The sequence below is a fragment of the Anopheles arabiensis genome, chromosome 3 (genome assembly GCF_016920715.1).
Source record: "Anopheles arabiensis isolate DONGOLA chromosome 3, AaraD3, whole genome shotgun sequence".
In the NCBI taxonomy this organism is placed as follows: Eukaryota; Metazoa; Arthropoda; class Insecta; order Diptera; family Culicidae; genus Anopheles; species Anopheles arabiensis.
Genome location: NC_053518.1, coordinates 53730986 through 53742200, shown reverse-complemented (window position 1 = coordinate 53742200; position 11215 = coordinate 53730986). Strand labels below are relative to the sequence as shown.

The following is an 11215-nucleotide window of genomic DNA, read 5'->3' as shown; positions in this document are numbered from 1 at the left end:
GCTATAAGCTTTTTTTCTAAATTTGAAAGTTCTTTGAGCAAATTGTACTAATTAGACACATCGAATATCAAGTTCAAAATAAATTCCCTTTTGATCGAATATTAAAAACCATTTCAAAAGGTGTACAATTGTAATCTTCAGTTGAATCAGATCAAATAACTATTTAAGTGGTAAATCCTACCACTTCAAGCAAAATTATACGAAAATTAGCTATAATTTGACTGAAAACTCGACATTTGCTAATATTCGAGATACGCTATTGCCTCCGGTCCGCATTAATAGCGTATATCGGGGTGTACCTGCAAGATGATACAAAGAGCGGACGAGAGAAGATCGCTTGCGTGAACGTTTGGTGTAGCAAGCGAAATTGGACAAGTCCCAGAAAAGCGAGACACAAGAGTTTCTCTCGAACGATGGAAAGAGAAGAACCATATGCAACATGAGGATGGTTGGTGAAACACAGCCAAGTTGCGAGCAAAAAGTGACCAACACCCAGAAGAGCAAGACAGAGTGAAAAATTTTCTGAATGTTAGAATGAGAAAAATTATAGATACACATAAAAATCGCGCGATAATGCCGGTTGGGCGGTAGCGCTCGGCACAACGACGGACTACAGTCGAACTCAGCTAGATGTTCAACGGTGCAAGCGGCTTCCGGTGGTGGTGTTGCTGTTGTGACACGGCCACACGGTACCGTTCGACTCATCGAAGGGCAACAGCCGAGTTCAGCTGTCCATTCGTCGTTGCAAGCGGCTTCCGGTGGTGGAGTTGCTGGTGTGACACGGCCACCCGGTATCGCTCGACGCAACGACGGACAACAGCAGAGTTCAGCTGCACGTTCAACGGTGCAAGCGGCTGCCGGTGGTGGTGTTGCTGTTGCGGCTCGACCGCCCGGAATCGCTCGGCGCATCGGGGAGGTGCAGCCAAGCTCAACTGTCCATTCGTCGTTGCAAGCGGCGGCATCCGGTGGTGATGATGCAGTTGTGGCACAGCTGCTCGACTCACTCGTGTCAGATGATATGAGTGTTGATGCGGCTGATTGACAATTGCAAAACACATCGGCTTGTTTTAACGAGAACGAGCCGACGGTGTCTGCTGCACAACCAGAACCGACTGGTATTGTCGGGCGACAGCAACCGTTGACTTCAGCTGTGCTTTTGCGTGACACAGTTGCAGGGAGTTTGGATTCCCCAAGTATGCCATTGCCCTCCGAGTGCCATGGACATAATTGTTGCGTGCGCTGCCGGAATACGCTCATTAGGTTGAATGCTCGTAACGCACAAATTTTGGTTTATACGATGGACATACTTTCCATCGTACAACCAATGCAAGGAACGCGCAGAAATACTCAGGCCTTTGAACTCACTGTTGTATCGAGCGAAGTTCGATGACGTTGAACAAAGATTAGGAGCTGATGATTTTTTTTCTATTCTTATATACATAAAATAGATTCTCAGATCGACCGTCAAGATGCAAACAATAGGCTACACCAGGCTATAAATATTTTATTTGAAAAAAAAATCTTTGAAACGTGCAGCTGGGACGGTTCGGCTGGAACAAAAATTCCTTTCGAACGATACATTAATGTATTGCGGCTTATGAAAGCTGTCGCCACTAACCATTTGGGAATTGAAGTGGACATGAATTATGTACACGATTTTTTTAAGCGTAAACTTAAGCATGCACATGAACGTATTAACATGAAAGACGAGCGAAAGAGTGTATGTCATACTAGGCGATGAGTGATGAGTTACTGTTTTTTAAACACGTGTATAAACTCTATTATTATCTAATGAGATCAAACCGGAATAGAATAACGAAAAATGTAAATATGCTATGATATTTATTTAATTTTTTTCGGTATACTTTTGTTTTATCGAATGTGAAAATTAAATCACTTACTGTGATCGGGAAATATCAGGGTAAACATATTTTAGAACTACAAGAAAACAAAGGAATATTTATGTGATAACTCTGGTTATGATAATTATATGTAATGAAACGTTTACTTAAACCTTTTTTTCTATTTTGTTTCATGCAACAGAAACATATCGATTTACAAACATTTATGATTCTAAGACTGTGATAAAACGAACATCGTTAGTACATAGTATTAACATGTGAATATGCTCGATGTTATTTCTAAAAAATAGTTTAAATTACATTTTACCTCTAATTATTAAATGTTCTAAGAAATGGAACAAACACTAAACTGCTATTACCTGTTTAATTAGCTACTAATTTACGCTTCATATCTTTGGTTTCGATTCACCAAAAAAAGTTGCCAACCATCAATACTGGAACTTCCGGCATTTCTTGAATGCTCATTAATATGGGCCAAAACTGTTTTCCAGTGCTCTTGTGCAGTGGAAGTCCATCAATTGAAGAGGTTCAACGAAAATTTGCTGACTCTTGGTGGCACATCGCTGTAAAGATACAAAATGCAGACAAAAAACATATAATATTAATTAAAGTAACCATCGTATTTAATACTATTGCTTTCTTACCGAAAGTGATCCTAGAGAACCTATCGTACCCCAGGGAATCAAAATTCTCCCCCTGCTATAGGGGGTACGTTTCTTTTCCACATTGCCTTGTCTTAAGCAACGTGCGCGCATCTTTCGGCAGCTGATAGTCCGTTTTTTACGTAAAATGTCTAATAGTTGATTTAGAGCTTGAAGTGTTTGGTATGTTTTTAATGATCAATTTCGAATAAGCTCATCAAATGGTTCCTCCTCGTGTTGAGACTCTTGTGTACAGTGAATAGTTTCCTCAGCTTCATCTTAATCTTCGTCGACCTCTTCATGTACTTCCGTATCGTCGAATGCATCGATAGTAATCAAATCACTGACGTATTCATCTTGCAAGATGTATTCATCAAATGGACAAGGATGGTTCTCTGCAATGAGTAGATAAAGAATAAGTATTATTTATTTATTTATTTATTTATTTATTTATTTATTTATTTATTTATTTTTATTTTATTAATTGCTCGGCCACGTTGGGTTACAGCAATAGTGCTTACTGACTATAGTATACAATTATTCACGAAGGAGTTGGAAGGAGTTTATGGTACGGAAAAGGAGTGAAGACGGGATCGGTAGATAGGATAGGATATGTTGAAATCGAACAGATCAGAAGTACTATTAAAAGACGACATAGCTCTTACAAAAGGCTCATTGCGAGCAAAACGTGTACGACATATAGGTAACTGGAGACGAAAACGATAACGTAAGGTGCGACAAGGTGCATACAAATGTAAGCGCGACAGAAGTGAAGGAGTATCAATCGTATTGAGCAATATGCCAGCGACGAAAGAAGCCTGAGCGACCGAGAGGCGGTGCTCCAACTTGGCAAGGCCTAATAGAGTGCATCTATCGTCATACGAAGGAAGCGGAATAGAGTGATGACCCAGCGACCTACGAAATACGATCCTTGTAAAACGTCTCTGGATCCTCTCAATCCTTTGGAGCAGAGATAGTTGAACAGGAGACCAGATGACACAGGCATATTCCAGTACGGAACGGACCCAACAACAATAAAGGGACTTAAGACAAAAAGGATCACGAATTTCAGTGGACATGCGACAAATATAACCAAGACTTTTGTTGGCCTTGTTGATGACATAGTCCGTGTGCTCCTTGAAAGAAAGACTCGGGTCAAAGAAGACGCCAAGATCCTTAGACAAGGACGCACGGGGAATAGGGGCATCACAGACACTATAAGCATGAGTTATACTTGTAGAAGATCGGAAGAAAGACAAGACAGAACATTTTTCAGGACACAGGACTAAACCGTTAGAAGCACACCATGTAGAGAATTTATAGAGCCAGGATTGAAGGACTAGACAATCAGCTGTAGAAGATACAGGAAGAAAAATTTTAACGTCATCCGCATATAGCAAGAAGCCGTTAGGAGGAAGGATCGAAGTACAGTCATTGAGGAAGAGAATGAACAGTAAGGGACTAAGGACACTACCTTGAGGGACACCCGAAGAACTAAGAAAACATTCAGAGAAAGAGCCACAGATTTTAACTGCATATGAACGATTCTCAAGATAGGAGTTGAACCACGGCAATATAGAGCCACCGAAACCTAGTTTTCGAAGCTTAGCAACAAGTAATGATAGAGGTATACTGTCAAATGCCGCTTTGAAATCGGTATAGATAGTGTCTACTTGCTTACCACTAGACAGATAGTGATATAGAGAAGACAAAAAACACATTAGGTTGGTGGACACTGAGCGATTGGGCATAAAGCCGTGTTGTTCCGTAGAAATATAATTTTTTACACAAGGCATTACAGATAAATGGACAATTGACTCGAGGATTTTAGAACACGCACAAATAATAGAAATGCCTCTGTAGTTTGATGCTAGTGTGCGGTCACCTTTTTTATAAATGGGAACAAGCCAAGCTAGTTTCCATTGACTAGGAAAAATCCCTACACTAAGCGAGCGAGAAAAAAGACGAGTGAGAATAGTAGTGAGGGTATTGCCACATTTTTTCAAAACACAGGCAGGGACAAGGGGCTTTCACTTACAACGACTGAATTACATGATATCACATCAGAGGGCGTGTAAGACAAGCCTACGTCCAAAGGAACCTTAAAAGTACTAGGATCGACAAATACACTAGAGAAATGTTTGGCAAACAGGTTACATATATTAGGATTGGACGTAGCAGAGGACAGATCAAGAAACAGGGTGGATGGAAGGCTAGCAGAGCCTCGCCGAGAGTTCGCAAAACGAAAGAATGACCCAGGATCAATAGTGAAGCGCATTTGAAGACGCCTAACGTAGCGACGATACAGATGGCGATTAAGAAGACGATAAGCCTTAGCCGCATATTTATATACACAAAGATTGTGTAAAGTATTATTTAAACGGTAGGCGCGTTGAGCGCGGTTTTTGTCCGATTTTAATAGACGTAAAGCTCTGTTCGACCACTTAGGATTAGGAGCGGGTTTAAGGAGAGGACAGCAGGAAGGGAAGGCGGAAGTGATTACATTAGTAAACGCTGCTACAGCTTGATTTATGTCACAGTCAGCATCAATAAAGGACCAATCGGTATCGGCTAATATACGATGAAGCTTTTGGTAGTCCAATTTCCTAAAATTGAACATACGAGCCGTAGGTATTCGTTGGGAGGATGCAGGGCGAGAGTGCGTAAGCCAGCACCGAAACTAACACTCTCATGTAAAACGTCAAGGACTACTTCGGAAGAACGCAAATCGGGTGGGATGTAAACGGCGCCGATATAGATTGCAAGGTTTTGAAGCTTAACAATTGTCCAAACAGACTCCAGCGAGTCGAACGGCAGTGATAAAGTTGACGTGTTCAGCACGGAAGAGCAGGCAATGAGTACACCACCACCACGGCAACGGTTACTGTTGAGAGAATTTCGGTTGCAGCGATAGATGACATACGCATCCTCCGAGATAAGAGAGGACGGAATTGAGCCATCGAGCCATGTTTCAGTTAACACCAACACATCCATATCAAGCTCAGATAGAGAGAGGCGTAACTCGTCTAGTTTTGTGCGCAATCCTCTTACGTTTTGATAGTAGATGTTTAGTCGATCGATCGAAGGAATGAGAGAGCGAGATGCGCCGGGAGTGCTCTCGCTGCAAGTTATTAACGGCGGAAGAGAGTCAGACGGATTGTGTGTATTAGATGCAGGGTTAGCTTCCATCAATTCGGGTAAAGTCGGTAGTTCATGAAAATCTTCAGCCGGATCAGCCGGTTTACGCTTGCTGAAAGTACTGCGTATAAGGCAAGCTCATAGGACCATGATCGGGCGAAATAGTGAAATCAGCGTTTCGCAGTTGTGTCGTGTGGTTGATAGAAGGTGGCGATGAATGATGATCCGATTCACGGGTAACAGGCGCAGAAGGTGCATGGGATGCTGCAGTAGTGGGTCGCCAAACATTGACGGAGCGGGGATTAAGGTCGATGAACTCCTTAAAAGAGATCCCGCGAGGCCAGGTTGAAGCAGCCAAAGCAATAGCCCGGTGCGAATCCGGTACACCAATTTTAAAAGATACGTAGGAGAGCGTAGAAAGATCCCGGTCGCGTCGTACAAGGCTGTATACCAAGATGTCGTCTGTCCCTATGTTGGAACAGGCCATTTCACGGATCGCTTCAATCGGAGTATCAGGAGCAATACGGGAGATAAAGACCCAAGTACGGCGTGGGCGTTCAGGAACGGTCGTAATATTGTTGTAGGACAACCCTGTACCCGATGACAGCATAGCGCGTGTAACGGTATTGGTAGGCGACGAGTCGGGAGAGCGATCCAACAATCGACGTTTGGAAGGATTCTCACCAACAGCTTGATGGGTGAGCTTAGAGGCCGCAACTGGATTCGTGGTCGTTGAGTGCGTAGCAGGAATCGCGGAATGGTGAGCACTCGATGTAGTAGTATGCGTGGCAAGATGAGAGTTGAGCTTGTTCATTAGTGAGTTGAAGGAAGTGAGAAACTCACGGTGCATGAGATCAAGCCCCTTGATGCCATGCTTAACTTCATCAAGCGTTGTGAGTAGTGGAGCCTGTGAGTAGTTGCGTTCCATTGAGTGAGAAGCAGTAAGTGAGTCGATGAAATCTTTCACGGAACGAATTGACGATGCTGATTCCTGTTTCATCAAAGCTATCTCGTTTCTAAAACAATCCAGTGAAGAGGAAAGTTCAAGTCGCAAGCCAGCTGATGTCGCCTGCACAGAACGTGAGGTATCGCGGAAATCGGACTGCAACGATTCCAACAGGTAGGCAGCATCACGAGAAAGGCCGTGCGAGAAGCGTAAAGTGTCAACGGCCCGCAAACGCTGAGCACAATCCGCGCAAGCCCAGAATAAATTTTGTGACTTCTTAAAATCACGCAGGAGCGGGGTTGAAAGTCCAATGCACTTATCGTGGTAATAGTGTTCACACAGACCGAAGCACGGAATTGGATCGTTGCTAATAGCACCTTCACATTTCTTACAGATCACGGACGCCATCGCAAAATAGCACAGTGAGTGGTCACAACAACCGCAGGCGGATCGCAATGTTTATTTGTTGAACCGTACAAATTCACAGGTGCCGCACAAATTTGTGATACGTGAACGCGCGAGTGCGAATTAACCGAACTAAAACAGTTCAAGCACTTAAACACCAAGAAAATCGCGGTTAAAATCAACTTGGAAATAGCAGAGTGAGAAAGCACAACCAGCCGCTATGAGTGACAAGTGACAAGAAATGTATAATAATTGAATCAAAGTATAATTGTGTTTAATTTCCATTGGTCACAAAATTTAAATTTTTAATTTTGCACTTTCCACAATAGGGGTATTCACTGAACTCTACATTTGACGTTGCTGTCTGAATATTACTTGACTCAGCTTCACTACTCTCTCCAAACAATTCAGCATGATGCTTTTTATCATTGCCTACTATGGATCTATACTGTTGAATATGTGCTTTTTAGTTGACACGTTTTTCCATACAAAAAATAATGATTTTTTTCTCAGCAGGCCATGAGAATTTTGTGAAATTTTCAAAAACCGGTATTCCCATACAAACGCATGCTTTTAAATTGAACTGTCAGCCAACTATCGAGCGTTCAACTAAAAAGCAATCCAACTTAAAAAACGTTCAACTATTGAATTCTGACTGTAGTTGAACGCTTACTAGTTGGCATGCTTTTTAATTGAACATTTGATACTTGGTTGACAGTTCAATTAAAAAGCATGCGTTTGTATGGAAAACAGGATTTGTTAAATTTCAAATTATTTAATAAAAGTTTACTATATATACTATATCCAGATCGAACTGTTTTAATTTAGATTGTAATAATCACGCTCATAATAAAATTTGATCGTTTATGTAATGCCATAATATAATTTATGCATGAATTGTATGGTGGTCTCGCTTGAATATTCAGGCTTTGGTGTGACTCGAGTACATCTGACGGAGGCCAACACGGCTTGCTCTTCATAATTGCCATCAGCGTCTAGATTACGAAACAAGGAGTCTGGTAATGCTCCCTCATCTTGTAAACCGCATTCAACTAGCCAGGCGGGCATTCATAACCGGGTTTCTAACAAAAGTATTAACTGTCCTTACTGCTCTCGTGGGTTCAGCTATACTTGGGGTGGAACACACAATTAATTTTACGATACGATCCGGAGTCTGACGGAATCGATCCCGAACCATGGTTGCAGTAAGGGTTGCTAGATCACTTTAGGAATCAAATTCGACCTGCGGGTGCAGCGAGTTTGGGTCAACCCGAATTATCAGTAGGTACGTAAAAGTATAAGCATTTCCGACCCGGTGCTTCGACCTACTTTACCTACTTGTACCTTTCGGGTCGACCCGAACGACTACTGGATGACTCTGACCCGCTAAGTTCGGATCGACCCGCTCATCACAAAGCCAAGACGGACCAGCCAAGATGTACACGTTCGATCCCGGTTATTGCTGCACCTCAGATTTCGTTTGGCGTCCGCAACCCCACGATTTGCATGTCCGGTATGCTAAACACGGCAGCGAAATTAACTAGCCGCACATAAAACACATTATATGCACAACAATATGCCACGATTTTTATTATTATTATTTTTTTTGGCTCAACAACCGTTGTCGGTCAAGGCCTGGCCTGTACCCACTTGTGGGGATGGCTTTCAGTGACTTTGTTTTTAATTACCCCCCATAGCAGGATTGTCAGTCCTACGTATAGGCACGGTCTATTCAGGATTTGAACCTATGACGGGCATGTTGTTAAGTCGTGCGAGTTGACGACTGTACCATGAGACCGGCTTATTATTATTTTATCGGTACACAAATGGATGGGCGGGGAGTGAAATGGAACAACGCGTGTAAATCATAAATACAAACACTTTTCTCACATATCTTACATAATATTTAGGTATGGCATAATACTTTTGCATTTGCAAAAAGAGCTTATACCTCGATGCAACATGTTGTTTACCACTTTGGCCGATGTACAAACAGGCATACATATCACAACAACTCTTTGTTTTCCAACACTTTTCATATTTCAACTAACTATGCACTTCGAAGTAACACTAAACTCATTAAAACACTTCACAAAAACAAGTTTTTTTACACATTATCACGCAGAATCAAGGGGATTAAAAACATCAACATTCTAAACGTCAAACTTTGCCACTTTGTATGAACACACTATCGAATGTGGTAGTAAGAATGAGACGGCAAAAAATGGGTGCAAAGAAAAAACGAGTTCTCCAGCTGAAATAGCCGTCGACATACGCACACAATCAAACACGGCTTGTTCCAATACGCTGGTTTCGTTTTGTGTTAGTGACAAGCGCACTCAAAAAGCAACCCGACAGAAAAAGAGAACGAAATTTTCAGGCGAGGGGTAGGTAGAAACACGCGGTGGGGGCCCGGCCCAAGATCGAATCCAAAGTCCGTTGTTTTGGGCTCGAAATTAAAAATGGCGGATGTAGCGCTACCACGGAGAGAATGCGCTCTCTTGCTTGCCTTTAAAATACACGAGGCGCTCTCGCTGTAAAGAATGCTCGCTCGCGCTGTTTCATCGTATTTTCCTCATACCCCTTCCTTCCCGTTTCTTTCGGCTTGCGCAGCGCTGAACTGGTACCCCCTCCCACTTGATTCCAGCGAATTGCGCTGCGCTGGACTGACACCCCCTCCCGCTCGTTTCTTTCGTAGCGCTGTACGCTTCCCTTCATTCGGACTTGGTGCACCCGAATCAAAACAAAATCTTGAACACATCAAACTTGGTTTATATTTTATCACTTTTATTGCAAATAAAAGGGGCATTTTCACACATAGCTTCACACAATCTTGCCACAAAATCACACACATTATTATATAAAAAAATCGCCGTATTTAAAATAGTCGCCTATCTGCATGGATACCGTTGTTGATGTTCAATACAGCAAACAAATATTAAAATGAAGCAACGCAAATCACACATTTAGGATAAATGATAAAAAATAAGCGCAGCTTCATTTCAATGTGCACAACACTTCAACACTTAGCGAAACTTCGATCGCCCGGGACTTAGGCTAACACGCGCGCAGCCTTTCACGGCGAACGCTTGAGCTGAACTGTCGATTTCGTGTGGTGGCAAGAAGGGGAGCGCACAGAGGAACACTCGCTGCACTAGTGCGAGCGAGACACCGATACCCGCATGCCGCTGCGAGAAAACCAAACTGAGCGCGCAGGCTGAAAGAGAACGCACACATTCACACATGTGTAATTGTGTGAGTGCAAAAACTGCGTGGAAACCAAAACACGCTCGCGCCGCCGCGTAATTCCGCGTATTTCCAACCGTCTCCCCATGCTTCTACATGCCCCTCGCCTGAAAGTCGCACACTTTTTCATTCTCATTGCTAGTAGGGAAAGCGCGCTCTTACCGCAGCGCGTTTCTCCTTGCTTCCTCATGCTTCCTCATACCCCTCGGCCAGAATCACTCAAAATTTGGGGTCTCATTGTTTGCGTGGTCGTTTCTCCTCACAGCACCTACCTGTCTTCCCCTCCCACCATTCATTTTCGCTTCCCTTTCTTCTCGCCCTACAATGTCATCATATAATGAATAAATATACACTTCGATGTACAATTCTATCCGCAGTCCTTTTATTGTTCTATCATTCATTGTTTTTGTTGTTGTGATATACCTCCTGAAACGAAAACAAAACATAAAGTGGAAATTATTGTAGAAAGCACACCATTTCAATACAATGATGCCGTACACAGAATGCCGCAGTATTGCTTGTATTACAATCAGTTTTGATTGATGATGGTGATGTATAAGGTTGCCACAGTACTAGTTCGACTTACCTCAGCTTTTACCAGCATTGTTTTAATCGATTCGCACTGAAAAAACAAATTAATTATAAGAGTGTGTTGCTTGCTGTTTGCTCATCTGCCGGTGTGTAAACAATGTGGTCGCGTGACATCGCTGTCAAAAGTTGTTCATATCGATATGTCGCATTGATTTGACAATAAATGACAACATTGAAATTCAAAGAAGAGCGGTGTATATTTTTGCTGGTTCAGAATCAGAAGAATTATTGTCTTCAATGTATATAACGCAAATGTTTGCAATTTTAATGCATTTGTTTTAGATATCAAATTATGGAAACACAATCAATTATTGATGCAATCGCGATATGTGATCAGCGAATCGAGCAGAATCTTCGTCAAACGTACCACAGCAGTAGTAGATGTA

General features: G+C 42.4%; 1 long non-coding RNA gene across 1 annotated transcript; it reads right to left on the bottom strand.

Moving 5' to 3' along the window:
* Positions 1-10598: 10598 nt before the first annotated feature.
* LOC120904790 lies at positions 10599-10932 on the bottom strand. The gene is made up of 2 exons (XR_005739826.1): positions 10825-10932; positions 10599-10664 (listed from the first exon to the last, which is right to left on the bottom strand). It is a non-coding gene; the product is annotated as an uncharacterized LOC120904790 (long non-coding RNA).
* Between the last annotated feature and the right edge of the window lie 283 nt (positions 10933-11215).